Source organism: Paroedura picta, chromosome 3 (genome assembly GCF_049243985.1).
Source record: "Paroedura picta isolate Pp20150507F chromosome 3, Ppicta_v3.0, whole genome shotgun sequence".
NCBI lineage: Eukaryota > Metazoa > Chordata > Lepidosauria > Squamata > Gekkonidae > Paroedura > Paroedura picta.
The window spans coordinates 132,253,092-132,268,523 of NC_135371.1; positions in this window are offsets into that span (position 1 = coordinate 132,253,092).

Sequence of the window (15,432 nt, forward strand, 5' to 3'; positions counted from 1 at the left end):
CTGGGAGAAAGAAGAGTTCTGCTGGGAAGGTGAGGTTTATTTTATTTTATTTTTTCCTAAACTGCTAAACTACTGGGGGAGCATTAACTGAGGTTGCTTTGTGAGAGACTAGAGTTGGAGGGTGAGTGGTTGCTTATAGCCTGCTGGAGATGGTGTTTCTCTCGCAGTCTGTCAGGGTCCTTTGTCTGGTTTGTTGGTCATTCAGCCAAGTCCGTTTGCCTGGAGCTAACTGCAGGACCCACCCTCTGGTGATAACTGTTGGGAGGCGAGGGCTGTGGGCCTTGGAACTGTAAGGCTCCTCCTAGGCCAGTGGTTCTTAACCTGGGGGTCAGGACCCCTTTGGGGGTTGAAAGACCCTTTCACAGGGGTTGTGGCAGGGCACACAGCTTGGCCAGAGGGGGTGCCATCTACACAACAGCCTTGTGGGGTAGATCGAGATGGAATGTTCGTCTGTCTGGAGCAGTGGAAAAGAGCAAGATCGGCATGGTGGGACAAGAGGCAGAACTGAATTGAGAAACCTGGGGAAAAAACAGTTTATATACAATCATGAACAATTGATCTTAACGCCATTGGTCAATTTCAATTTAATTTCTGTGAAAGAACACTTGCATAATTTTATGGTTGGGGGTCCCCACAACATGAGGAACTGTATTAAAAGGTTGCAGCATTAGGAAGGTTGAGAACCATTGTCCTAGGCAGAGGTGTATGCCAAAGCGTGAGAGTCAAATGGCAACAGGTAGTTGGGCAGTGGTCTCTTGTTGGGTTTTTCTTCCTTCTGATGAGAGGGATATGTCAGAGAAATGTTCATTGAGGGAGCTCAAGCCATCCACGATGTTATTAAGAGAGCCATAAGGAGAGGTCCTCTTATGTTGGTTGCTGCTCAGGACAGTTATCACTCGTTGCTGCTGGACTTTAGTTTTAGCTTTGCCATCTTATACTGGATGCCCTTTCCTTGCTTTTAACTGGTATAATGGGAAATATGTTTCTTAGGCTGGGCAGCCAACTGAATTCTTTTCAGGAGAATCTGCCCCCCTGTCTGCTGTTCAGGACCCTGAAACTGACTCTGTTGTTCTTCTCTCACTTGCAACTTTTTTGCAGGCCAATGTCCTTCTGAGACCACATGACTGCATACCATCCATGGTTGAAAAGCTTCCCCTGTTGAAATAACCAACCTAAAATCCATGATTTCATCATTCCAGTCTTCTTCTGATGGATGAATCTGATGGTTTACTTGATTCTGACTTGAAATTACTCCCCCCCCCCCCCCCGGTTTGATTTATCTCAGTCTTTGGCACATTGGGTACATTTGGGCCACTATGGGAGTAGAAATAAGAGGACCACCCCTCCAGACTCTAGCAAGCATCTCCACTGAAGTGTGAGGATGCTGTTTGGGATCAAGAACAGGTTTCTCGTACTGATCTTCCCCCTTACACTGGCTTAAAACTGGAGTTGAACGTCCTCCCCCTATAAATTCCACAGACAATTTAAAAACGGGTTGAGCAGCTACAGCGATTTCATCAAGGACCTTTGCTGGCTGATTAATGGTGCTTGGCCATTGAGCACAAGCTAACATAACATACTCTTGATGGCTTGAAAAATCTGCTCCTTGGCTATCAACACCAATAAACCTTGAAACGTTCAGCTTGTGCACTCTCTGCATCTAGTACACAATCTTTGCACTCTACTGACAAAAGAACTATAGAGTTCATAAGGTTTAGGTGCAGACAAATGAAAACAACATCTAAGTTGTCCAATAGAAATTCCAAACTGATTTAGAGTACCGGTAAGCTCTTGCTTGTTGTGGAGTGAACTGGGTTCATATTTCAGCAACTTGTCCACATAAACATTTTCTTAAAGCCCCTATACATTCATCAACCAGCAAATAAGAATCCTTGGTCAGTGTTTCAAAAAGAGCAAAAATACTAAAACCATGTGGTTATAAGTCAGGAAATTTCAGTCTAGACCATCTTGATTGAGAGCAAACTGATTTAGCATTAACATTATTTGCTGTGCATTTTGTCCCAGCAACTGAATCATTTCAGGGCACAACTGTTCCACTGGATCAGGGCCAATCACAGCAGCTGCCAAGGTCTTTTGGCCTCCTGTAGCAGCAGCATTAACGATAGCGCCAGGCTGTATTCCAACACAGGATTGCTTCCACATATTGCCAGCCCACTAACACTCTGAGCTTGCAATCGCCTAAATGGAGAGCAAATAGGGCTCTTCAAGATATAATGCTCTTCTCCAAAGGGCAGACTCATTATTCTACTCCAATGGGGTCGCCCTCCGCAAACCATCTTCAGCAGAAAAAATGTAAGGCATATGGCAGTTGAGTTTGTAATTTCTCTCATGCTGAACAAGCACTATTCACATCATAGACTATAAGATCAGACATTGAAGTAAATATAGCCTCCAGGCCCTGACTCATCTTTCTTTCGCAAACCAGTAAATTTGTCTGACCAGCCTTATCATGGAACATGGTACAAAGACTCAGCAATTATGTTGCCATAATATATTGATGAGCTGCCCCCCTTTTTTATAAGCATGAAAATGACCTTCTAAAGCCTCAGCTGCCCACTCTCCAGGTTTGCCCTGAGATGTGCCCACATTCAAATCAATACCTCAAAACTCAGCTGAAACATAAATCAAGTTTGTTAACTTAAAGAGTGTTGCACAGTATAAATCACTCAAATGCAGGCAACAGGCATGAAACAGATAAATTTTGTTACTGCTGTCTAAAAATCTGACTAAGACTTAGGGCTCGCTATCTTCAAGCATCCCTGGAAGGAGTCCTTCAGCCATCTATCCCACCCTTCATACAGAACAGGAGGTCTCCACAGTCAACAGGTGCATCACTGTGCAAGCCAGGATGGAAGAACGAAGTGAAGAATCTATGTGCTTTGAAAGCAACTTGACAGCTAGTTGAAACCAACCATTTAATTGTGTTTCAAATGTGAAGAGGAAAGAAAAACCTAGGGAGGACAAAACCATCCCCCAAAGTCAAATCTCTGGGAATAAAAACTGCTCACAGCTGTTAACAATCGGCAAAGGGAACCCTTCTAGATAAGCCAGAATCCAAATAATAGAGTTCCAAACCAAGGTCCAGTGGTCTTATTAAAACCTGGGGTCTCGGCTACCAAGTGTCTTACAATAGCAAAGAAGCTCATTGAGAGGAAGTTCTAGACCTAACAGGGAAATTAAAAGCTGATAAAGCTCCATTTCTCGGCGGCATACACCCAAGACTTCTTAAGGAACTCAAAAACTTGTAAAGTAGGGTGCCTACTCTATTTTTAACATCAGATAGGGTATGTTTTAGCAGAGGAACAGAAGGGTTGTGTTTTCCCAATTTCTTTTGGATTCTTTTGCTTAAATCTGTGCCATGCTAAAGATATACTTTTAAACATTTTTTTCTTTTAATAAATCCTTTATCAATTTGAAGATGGCAGTGGTTCTTTTATCCAGGTAGTGGTCCCCTGCCTCATAAATGCTAGTCCAGAGCAAGGGGAAACTCCAGAGCCAAGGGAGGGAGCTTAGGAAGCAGCTACTCCTTTAGGGCAGTGGTCCCCAACCTTTTTATCACCGGGGACCGGTCAACGCTTGACAATTTTACTGAGGCCCGGATGGGGGGGGTAGTCTTTTTGCCGAAAGATGTCGCCGCCACCTGAGTCCCTGCTCCATTGCTTTCCCGCCGTCCGCTGGGGGGCTCTGCCAGCAGCAGCTGCGCAGTGCCATGCCAAGGGGGAGCCCCAGCCATAGCGGCTGCCGGAGAGCACCAGAGGTGAGCTGGCAGCAGAGTGGCAGGGCAGCCCCCAAGGAAGCAGCCAGGAAGGAGGACGAGGAAGAGTCACGGACCGGTACCAACTGATCCGCGGACCGGCACCAGTCCCCGGACCGGGGGTTGGGGACCACTGCTCTAGGGGTGTCCCCTACAGTAAATTGTCCGGGAGCCACCAACTCCACTGACCAACCTCCAGAACTGCTAACCTGCTCGGCTGCATCTGAAGATGTGAGCACATCCCTTCAGATGCCAGTCAGCAACAACACACAGCTAGCATCTGTGGCCCCAGCAATGGCCCCCTGCAATGCACCTATGCAGCCTGTCGTCCCCACTTCATTGGCCATGGTTCCTGAGCTCCGCCAGTCAACACGGGCTCGCATGGCCCCCTGCAGGACTTTGTGCATCACCTGCTGAGGAGGGAGGGGTGTTGTGTATGTAGACACATGGGCTGAGCACATGGTCCACAGTAGGATCGGGTAGACTTGTTGGACTCTAACTGTCGTGGCCATTGCAACAGCCAATCAGTTTAAATTAATCAAGGGGTCTGGGCTAATGGCTTCGCTACCCCATTGTTGTCTGTACGTATATATGCTGAGGTATGGGGGGGGGGTGTTGCAGAATTAAGTCTTGGTGCTTTTTGTATCATGCCCTCTCAAAATTAAAAGAGCTGCAACGATTCCAGTGTTGTGTGGTTATTGAACCCACATAATTTACACTGCCCACCCACAGCAACCCCAATTCCATGGCCAGATGATGCCCCTGCCAAAAAAACCCAGAATCTCTGGCCAGTCTGGTCTGGAGGAAATTCACTTTCAGACCCCAGAGTGGCGATTAGCATTCCCCTGGGCATATCTGAAAAGCCGTAAGCAACGTAACAGCTCAGTAACTAAGCTGTTCAAATAAAGAATCATGACACTGCACTATCTCCAAAGAGGAAGCCTGTTTGTCGCTAAACAGATTGTGATAACAGTGGTCAGACAGCAGCCAAAATGGCTATTGACTGGGGGGGAGGGGAATTCTTTAAAGCTCCATCAAAGAGCTGTGTGACAAGAACAGCTCTAATCCACCAGCCCAGCCACTGCTATTTGTTTTACTCCTCGACTGATCCAGGGGACATGTGATTTAGAGCAATGGCATGATGTTTGCCTGGCCATCATGCAGAGAGGCAGTGTTAGCAGGTGGTAGTTGACAATGAAAACAGATGGTCTTGGACTTCTGGCATGGGCGTAGGGATAGGGAGTTGGCTGGTGTGTTCTAGGATGGCAGATCTATGCTCTTGCTGAAACTGAAAACAACTTGAAGACATAAGAGCAGGATTTCACACTCTGGGATACAAGAATAAGGGAATAAAGGGTAGTAGTAAAACCTAACTTACCAATGGGACCACAGAAGCAGGACTTCTACTGGACTTCTTCACAGTAAGGGTAAAGCAGTAAGCCACGCCTGCACTAAGTACAGAATGGGATTTAATAACTTTGCCAATGCCTACCAGAGAGGGAAAGCCTAACAGAACTGTGGTCATTTGATGTGCCTGTGACAGAGAGAACATTAATGAATGCTCCTTTGGGTTGCTGGATTTTTTTTTCTAATGGTGACCAAAAAGATAAGAAAAGAAAATAATACTTGCCATATCTTACCAGAGACTTCTTAAATTGTGCAAGTTCTAAAACATGGCCCTAGACTTATGCAACTCTTTTTAAAGATAAATGGAGTCCACCTGAGCTTCATCACCTCCTATGAAAGTTCTCCATTGTGCATAACACAATCAAAGGGCAGTTGAAATACCCAAAATCACATATGCATTGCTAAGCACAGGAAGTATGAAATGCAAACCCAGTGTAAGACCATTTCAACCTGCTTTCTTACATGGCCCGCTAACAGCAAATTGTTCTAGAAGACATATGTGAATTTAACCTTGATATTCCCCTTGAAATCTGATTTGTGGACACATTTCACCTGCATGGCAAGGCAAAATGGGATAAACCTTTTCTGAAGCGTGCATGCAACCCATGATGGTGGCAAAAAGCCACAGAGAATATTTTTCAAGTGAGAATATGTGGGGATTGGATACAAACCAACCATAGGTGGAATACACCAGGCTTTCTTATCAAGTAGTGTAGCCATTCCTTTATAGGGAGCTAAGAATCACAATCACTGGGTGTATTACAGAGCCCACAGTATGGCATATAAACCATACAAAGCAGGCATAGGAAAACGGACTTGGCCATCTATTGGAATGCATGCAAATAGATTTTTTTTTCAAGTAAAATAATTGGAGTTATGACTATACATTGAGGATTGTTGTAGTGAGGCTGACAAATGACCTGCTTAATATGCCCAGCCATAATGGCAACAACCGGAGCTATCCTGCAGGCAGCTAGAAAACTTCATTGTCATGACAACCCTAAACAAAGTTTGATCTGTTCCTGGCCCCCATAAATTCTCCACATGATAGAAATTGCTTCAGGGGACTCCCATAGCCATCCTTTATGTGTTAACATTCAGGTGTCACAGAAAGGGCTTTGTCTGATCTTTTCAGATATCTTTAAAAAACTGTGTGGAAAACTTGTTACTGTTTCTTAGGAAGTTTGCCTTTCATTACCTGTTGCCCTTTTCCAAACAAGAAAAATAGGGTGGAGAGTAATTTATAAACAAGTACTCTCTTCTGGTTGACTGAAGACAGGTCTACACATGAAATACAGGAAGCAGTAAAAGTCTGAAATGGTGGAATGGACTGTACTACTTCAGATTCTAGGTGGAGATCACATTTTTCAATGCCCTCCAAAGTTATCAAATACACACACACCCAAAAACCTTCTTGCAAATATGAACTAGTGATGCAATAAGCAGCAAATGCCACAAGCTTTCTGCCTGGTGACCAACAGTCCTACATCTTTAGAGGGCCTTAAAAGGTAAAGGTAAAGGTATCCCCTGTGCAATCACTTAGTCATACCTGACCCTTGGGGTGACGCCCTCTAGCGTTTTCATGGCAGACTCAATACGGGGTGGTTTGCCATTCCCTTCCCCAGTCATTACCATTTACCCCCCAGCAAGCTGGGTACTCATTTCACTGACCTCGGAAGGATGGAAGGCTGAATCAACCTTGAGCCGGTTACTGGAATTGAACTCCCAGCCTCATGGGCAGACAGCTTCAGACAGCATTTCTGCTGCCTTAACACCCTGCGCTGCTGTTGCTTCCAATTCTAACCAGGAACAGATAAACCATAAAGAGGCTTTCTTTTTTGCCTTGTGTTTATGAATTTATGCTCACAGCATCTGTGGAAACTAAAACTGTATTAGAACTCTGTATTTATGAGTATATTGCCTATGATTAATTTAATTCACATCATCCAAAAACTTTGAACAATGCAAATAAAAGAAAGTGGGTCCCCTCAACTGTAGCATAGTAGAAAGCACAACAATATGAATTGTTGTGAGGTCACACACAACTCAGTTCCAGATCTCTAAACTAGGAATAAATTAGTTAACTTGCCTGGATAATACAAGAAAGAAGTCAACAGAATCCAAGAAGAGCAAAACAGTTTCAGCCACAGCAGTCAGGACCCACAGGTGATGTTAGAAAGCAGGGGGTGCCATTTAGGGAGGGCCAGCTATATTTCAAGCCTATGCAGTTATGCCTTTAGGACATTAGATCTGGCCGTAGTTCACAGGATGTAAACGCTGCACAGCTATTACTATAAATTAACCTTAAATAAGTATCAGGGATAATTCCAAAAACAGAAAATTCTGTCTTGGTTTGAAAACAGGAAGAATACAAAGAGGATACCAAAGTTTGATCATTTCTAATCTCAACTGAATAGGGAAACTGGTTTTCATTAATTACACTCAGCATCAATGCAGATGCAATGCTCAGTCAGGTTAATATATATATATATATATATATATATATATATATATATATATATATATATATATATATATATATATGTATGTGTATGTGTATGTGTATGTGTATGTGTATGTGTATGTGTATGTGTATGTGTATGTGTATGTGTATGTGTATGTGTATGTGTATGTGTATGTGTATGTGTATGTGTATGTGTATGTGTATGTGTATGTGTATGTATATGTATATGTATATGTATATGTATATGTATATGTATATGTATATGTATATGTATATGTATGTATGTATGTATGTATGTATGTATGTATGTATGTATATGTGTGTGTATATGTGTATATGTGTATATGTGTATATGTATATATATATATATATATATATATATATATATATATATATATATATATATATATATATATATATATATATATATATATATATATATATATATATCAGAATCATCTGATATATATCTATATATATATCTATGATATATATATATCAGAATCAGGTTACAAACACTATGGAGAGTGCACACTGGAAACTGTGCTATGAGCCTGTGAGTCTACATTGCTCAACCAGTCTCTGCTTCATAGGAAGTGTTTTATTATGGGCTAATTAATCCTGAATGACCCTCATTCTGTTATAACAATTACTAACATATAATAGAATTTCCATTCTTTACTTTAGACTGTGATCTCAAAGAAATTTATAAATGATTCATTGAATATGCCTCAGACATTATTTTTCTCCCTCTCTTTCAACATTTATTCATGGAGGTTTATGGAGATGAGTGTGCTTCTAGCTCTATATTAATTCTTGTCTTTTATGCCAGAATAATTAATTTGGTGCATTTTCATAACCCCCGAGCAGATGAACTATTTCTCTAGAAAATACTTAAGATCAAGGATACAATGAATTCTACTCTATTTATAGTGATTCAAGTATATATGAAACTAACCTATCTGTGCCAAGAGATTTCGTTAATATTTTTCATAAACCAGCTGCATCCACATATCATTGCAAGAAAGTTCTCTCAAAAAACTGTCTTACACACCTGTTGTTCCTTGGCCAAAAAGTAGAAGCAGGAGCCTCCTCTGGTTTGCTAGCCCCCACATCAGCAGAGTCCTGGGGGAGGCTGTAGCTCTAGGTGAGGGCCACAGTTCGCCTCTCATATTCCAACTGTCATCACAGAATGCAGACAAAAAGTTTAGAAAGTCTCAAGGCGACCCCTCTTGAACTTTCTCCATCTGAAGGACAAGACAGAGTTCTGTGCCTTCCAATATCTAAAGATGCTCCTGGCTGCTTTGTCCAGCCATGGCTCTCTCCTCTACATTTCTTTCTCTCATTCACTCAGATAAAATGCTTTTTTCCTAGCTGTGCCAAGTCTCCCTAGTTACACAGCGGCTACTACCCTTCACTAAAAGTATCTGTGTAAGGATCTTCCCCTCACACTGTCAGCTGCTTCCCCCAGAGTTTCTGTCTCATAACCCTACCTGTCCCACTGACTTTCATTTTCTTTATATTCTAACACAGAGAACTATTCACTGTCATGTTTACAAGGCAGTTTATTCCTGCCCTCACTAATGAATTTCTCTCAAGACATACACATACACACACCCTGAATGCCAAACATTGGAAAAGGCCACAGAACCAAATCTCCCTCAGTATTCCAGAATCAACCTGAACTGATAATTAGCTACACCAGCCTTTTCTCTGTAATAACTGATTTTACAGATTATTCCAGTTATAGTTCCTACTTTCAGGTTTTCTAGGCATACTCAGTTTCCTTCCTCCAACTTCAATCTGAGAGGCTTCAAGGGTTTGGGAACTAGCCCCAGAACAGATCACAGTCTGTGACCCCTTTATTGATAAATAGGGTTGTTCAGTCAGAAAAGGAGAGGAAAATGGAGAGAAAATATTGCCTCTGAGGGAGGGAAATGGGCTAGGTCATCATAGCAGCAATGCTCCAACTCCATGCCATAATTGGTATACCCTGTGCTGTAGCACAGTATGAAGCTGGAGTCTTGAGAATGGACACAGGTAGTAAGATGGGATTTGTGCAGGACAGCATCACTCATTGTCAGGGTATCCTTCACAGAGGAAATAAAATCAGCTGCTGGAAAAAGAGAAAACATTAAGCTGATATTTAAAGGAGTTAGCTTCTGTTATCCTTACATTGTGCAATGCTCTTTATTTATGGTGTGCCTTGCACTCTATTTCTGTGCCATTCCTGCAAAGGAGACAAGAAAATTATTACAGTTTTGTCAGATGGAACACAAAGTGAGAGGAAGTTTTCTAGTGTGCTTCTCATCTGCTTCCAAGAGCTACTAATAGGCAGGGATTTTTAAAAAATGCATTTCCTTAAATTCTTTCAAAATCATACGTGTTACAGAAACATAAATAAAACTAAAAGATTGGACATCATCCAAATACCATCCAGCTACGCCCTCTGCATTCAGCACTACCAGGATTAGCCCACATCATTCACATTGGAATGTGCTCCAAGCAATGGTGTGGAGTACAGCCATCAATCACCAAGGTCATCAACCAGTCCAAGTTGAAGGAAAAATTCCTTCTCAGTTCTATGCAAGAAAGGGAAATGGTATATAGAGCCTTTCATCTTTGATCTTCCTTCCACTCCCTCTTATGTCTTATCTTCAGCTTTTATATATATACACACACACAATCTACAAGCAAAAAAATAATACATCCAAAATGTAGAAAATAAAAGATGGAGCCTAGGAATTTTAATACAAGTGGAGGCTAAAGATTCCTAACAGAATTCTTGGAAATGGTTACCTAAACTAAACTAAAATGCCCAGGAATTTGGGGGAAAAGCCATGACCATTTAAAAGGTATTAAACAGTTGTAGATGTACAATGCAGACAGGATAGCTAGCAACATCAGTATGAATCAGATATTGCAAGCAATGAACATGGCTATTTTGTTAGTAGCTATTTTTTCCTGCAATTCAAATTTTAGGAAGACCAGGAGTGCATCCACTACACATATATGTCTAATCCACTGCACAATAAGAAGGTTTAATAGTAATGTTGACTGAACTCACTAACTTGGAAACTTGTGCTAATCCACAAACACATCTTGACTCCACAGAGTGAAAATTATGAGTGTACCTATGAAATATGACAGGGATATGAAGATTGCTAGAAATACAGAAGATGAAACAAACTCCTTTAATGGAAATACCCCAACCTACATTCATATTAATGCACATTTGAGACACTCCATGGGACTTTCACCTGTGGGTAGTTCAGGGTTGAAGGGACAAGGCACATGCGTTGAGAGCTGTCAAAATCCAGAGACTTTCCAACCTCTGAGACCCAAGCATCTATCTCAAAGGTATTTCACTCACTGCAGGTTCATGACAAAAGTTCCAGCCCTGGTAGCTTGATGCCACCAGAGGCAGCTGGCGGGTGCACTGGAGCATTTCTATGTTGCTCATGAGAATTCTCCTCTCTTGCATCCTAACTATCAGCCTTCACAAGGAACAGCCACATTTGACGCTGTTGGGAATGAGCTTACTGTGGCGGGAAGGGGAGGAAGACAGGCAAGAAAGTCAGGCAGCTCCTTCAGCATATGCCAACAAACTATTTCTCAAGGAGGAAGACCAAATTAAAATGTTGCTCCTTTAGCCTTAATACCATTCCAATACATAACCCAATCATATGAAATAACTAGAGATGCATCAGGCCCAGATCCTATGAGGCTTTGTGGATTCTTAACTCTCTCCAGCCTCTCTGAAACACATCCCTATCCTGAATACATTAGTGACAAGCTGACATCATTGCCACTGTTGGCAGAGTTAGAGGAAATGTGCTTATAGGAGCAGGAAGTCTCCTGTTGAGCCAATCAGGACACAGAAGAAGATTATTCGAAAAATATCAGGAAGTTCCTGATCTAAATATGCTGACTACACATCTCTTCCAATGCCCTCTTCATATTCTCTTGAATCATATACACTGCAGATCTTGTGGCGTGATCATGCTGAATATGGTTGAGATAGATAATCCAAAAACGAAATCAAAGGACCAAAATAATGAGTCTCACATCCACTCTTATATTAGGTATATTAATCATTCAACTTCTTGGCAACCAGAACGGGGTCCCAGGTAAGTTTCTCCTGTTTTCTGACTCTTCCTCAGTGATTGCCACTCCAAAATCTGTTCCACTTAGCAGTTATAAATCAAATAAAGCGTATCACTTGGCTGTTACCTCTGTTGTCTTGAGGCAGTTTACTCCTATGTGCCAGTTTGGGAGGGATGGGTGCATTGACATAACCATATATGGTCATATCACCCAGTAAATGGTTAACAAATGTATATTGTTAAACAAGGTTGAGAACCACTGGCCTAAAGCATCCAGGATAAGTATCTGTCCAGCAACTGAAGACTGCCAGTGAAGGGGAGCTCATCACCTCTTTAGGCAATCAATCCCACTGCTGATATCTAGCCAGTATTGTTCTACATATAGTTTAAAGCTATTACTGCAGGTCCTATCCTTTGCTGCCAACAGGAACCTTTCCCTGCCCTCCTTCAAGTGACAACCTTTCAAATACTTAAAGACAGCAGTCATGTCTCAACCATCTCTTCTCCAGGCTGAACTTTCTCAAGTCCCTTAGCCTTTCCTGATAGGGCTGGGTCCCCATCATCCTCATCACTCTCCTGTGCACCCTCTCAATTTTGTCCACATCCTTTTTGGAAGTGAAGCCTCCAGATCTGCCCACAGTACTCCAGGTGGGGTCTGACCAATATGGCACTCAATGGGACTATGACATCTTGAGATTTTGATGTGATGCCTTTGCTAATATAGCCCAAGATTTGCCCTCTTTACTGCCACGTCATTCTGTCTGCTCATAGTCAGCTTACAGTCCCTGAGATCTTTTTCACACACTGCTGCCCAGAAGTGTAGCTCCCATCTGCTATGCATGTTTCTCAGTGTGTGACCCAGATGTAGAACTCTGCACTTCTCCTTATTGAATTTTATATTGTTCTCATTTGCCACTTTTCCAGCGTGTTCAGATCTTGTTGAACTATCTACCTCTATCTACTCCTCCCAATTTTGTGCCATCCACAAATTTAATGAGGAGTCCCTCCAACCTCCTTGTCCAAGTCATCGAGAAAAATGTTGAAAAGTACCAGACCCAGTACCGAACCCTTTGGCACCTGATTGCTCACCTCCCTCCAATCTGATGAAATCTGAGTTGGCCTTGATGCTTTGGGATTCACATATTTTCCTCTCAAGAAGGTGTTTCTTATCTAGCTTTGTTTCCAAGCTGGATCAGTGCTGCGTGGGCCAAATGTTTCCTAACACAACTGCTGGCTTCTTTCTCTCAGCCCTGCTTCTTATCCCAAACACACATACACACAGATGGGGGGGGGGTCACTGAGAAACTCCTACGTGATTTGCCCACTAATTCCATTCTATCAGACCAGCAAAAGTTCCCACAGAAGCATTCCCTCCCCCGCTTTGCATTGCTCCATGTATAGCAAGCAAACAAATAGCCCTCACAATCTAATGATGGCAGAACAGAACACAGGCTGGAAGATTTGAAACAACGCGTTAGATAGAAACACTGTGGTGATTGCAAGAACCACAGGCCTCTCTGCTGGCATTTACTTGTACTTGCAGCTGGTACTTGCAGCTGGTAGAGGCTGCTTTAGAAAGTCGGTGAGGAGGAAGGGTTTTCGGTAGTAAGGAATTAAGTCCAAGAACTCAAAATAATTAATGTAGAGGAGGTTTAACATGAAAATTAAATTGCCTTTCTTTGTGGAGAAGGAGTTATCCTAACTCTTTAGCAAAAGAGTCTTCTGAGAGTTAAAATATCTCTCATTCTAGATTTGGCTCAGCTGCTGCAGGACAACTTTTATTTTTATTTGTTTATTTATTGTTTATATCTATAATCCACCATTCCCAGCACAGCTGGCATGCCTAGATGAAGCTTGGTTCCCAATCCTTACCAGTCAGGCTTCCTGATCTCCAGCGCCAGTTAGACTGAGGTGGGTTGATGCTGCTCATGTTGCTACATCTCACACCAGTGTTCAACTTGGTCCATCATGAGCTTCTTGCTTGCTGCCTCGCCAGCATTGGTATTCAAGGGACAGCTCTTCAATGTCTGATCTCTTTTCTCCATGGCTGCAGAGTTGGACAGAGGGTTGCCATGAGGGATAGAGACAGTCTCATTATTGCCAACTCCCTTAGGGTTCCACAGGATGTGGTTCTGTCCCCCTCATTATTTAACATCTTTATGTACCCCCTTGCCCAGCTGGTCCAGGGGGGTTGGACTTGGATGTCAGCAATATGCAGATGACACCCAACTAAACATCCTGATGGATGGTCTGGCCCAAACACAGTCACCTGAAACTCAACCCCTCAAAGATGGAAGTCCTGTGCCTGGGTAGAGAAGGGCCAAGAGAGGAAATGTGTCTGCCCACCCTAGATGGGGTGCAGTTTATGGTTGCGCAGTCTGCTAGGAAGTTGGGCCTCCCTATCCATGCAGGGTCAGTTCACCACAGTAGCACAGCTGGCATTCTACACCAAGCAAAATTACTAGCACCCTATCTGTCCCTGGAATATCTAGCTGCAGTGATTCATCCAACCGTCACCTCCAGGGTGGATTACTGCAACTTGATCTATGCAGGCCTGCCCTTATCCCTGACTTGGAAATTGCAACTGGATCAAAATACAGCAGCTTGGGTTCTCACCAGAACACCATGGAGAGTCAAAATTAATCCTGTTCTCAGGCAGCTGCATTGGTTTCCAGTTGAATTCCAGATCAAGTTCAAGATTTTGGTTTTATTTATTTATTTTTATTATTATAATTATATACCACCCTCCCTTTTGGCTCAGAGCAGTTTGCAATGTAACTTTCATATGCAATATAGTACAATTAACTCTCAAATCTAAAAAACTTGTTTAACAGTGAAAACTTTTATCAAACAGTGTAAAATAGCAACAGTACGCAATGACAATAAACAATAGTTTGGTCTGTCTGTACTGTGGTTCTGCTTTCTATTAGTACAGTTTTGGGTGGATTCTGCTTGATGGTTGGTGGTTTGTTCACTTGTCTTGACCATATGCCTGGTGGAACAGCTCCTTTTTGCAGGCCCTGTGGAACTATTTTAGCTCCAGCAGGGCCCTGATGTCTTCTGGGTGGAAGCCACCAGGTGGAAGCCAAGACTGAGGAAGCCCTGGCTCTAGTCATTGACAGACAAGCTTCCCTGGGGCCAGGGTCAGTTTGTTGGTGTTGGAGGACTGTAAAGCTCTTTGGGGGGCATAGGAGGAGAGGTGGTTTCTCAGATGCTTAGGGCCCAGACCGTGTATGGCCTTGAAGATAATTACCAGAACCTTAAGCCTGATCCGATAGTCAACTGGTAGCCAGTGCATTCGTTGGAGTGTGGGCCAAATATGGCCCCTCCAAGGTGTTCCCATAAAAACCTTGGTCAGTGATTAGGCCTGCATACAGCGGATTGCAGAAATCCAGCCTAGAGATGACCACTGCTTGGATCACTGTGGGTAGGTGTTCTGGAGCCAGGTAGGGTGCGAATAGCTTGGCTTGGTGTAGGTGTAAGAATGCCAACTTTTGCAAACTGTTCCTTTGTGGAGAGAGAGGAGTCAAAGAACAAGCCCAGGTTCCTACCTAAGCATGCAACTAACAGTTGCACCCCATCCAAGTTGGGCAGTCACACTTCCTCGCTTGGTTCTTTCCTACCAAACCACAGGACTCTGTCACTGCAGGATTAAGCTTCAGACAGCTTTGCTTCAGACA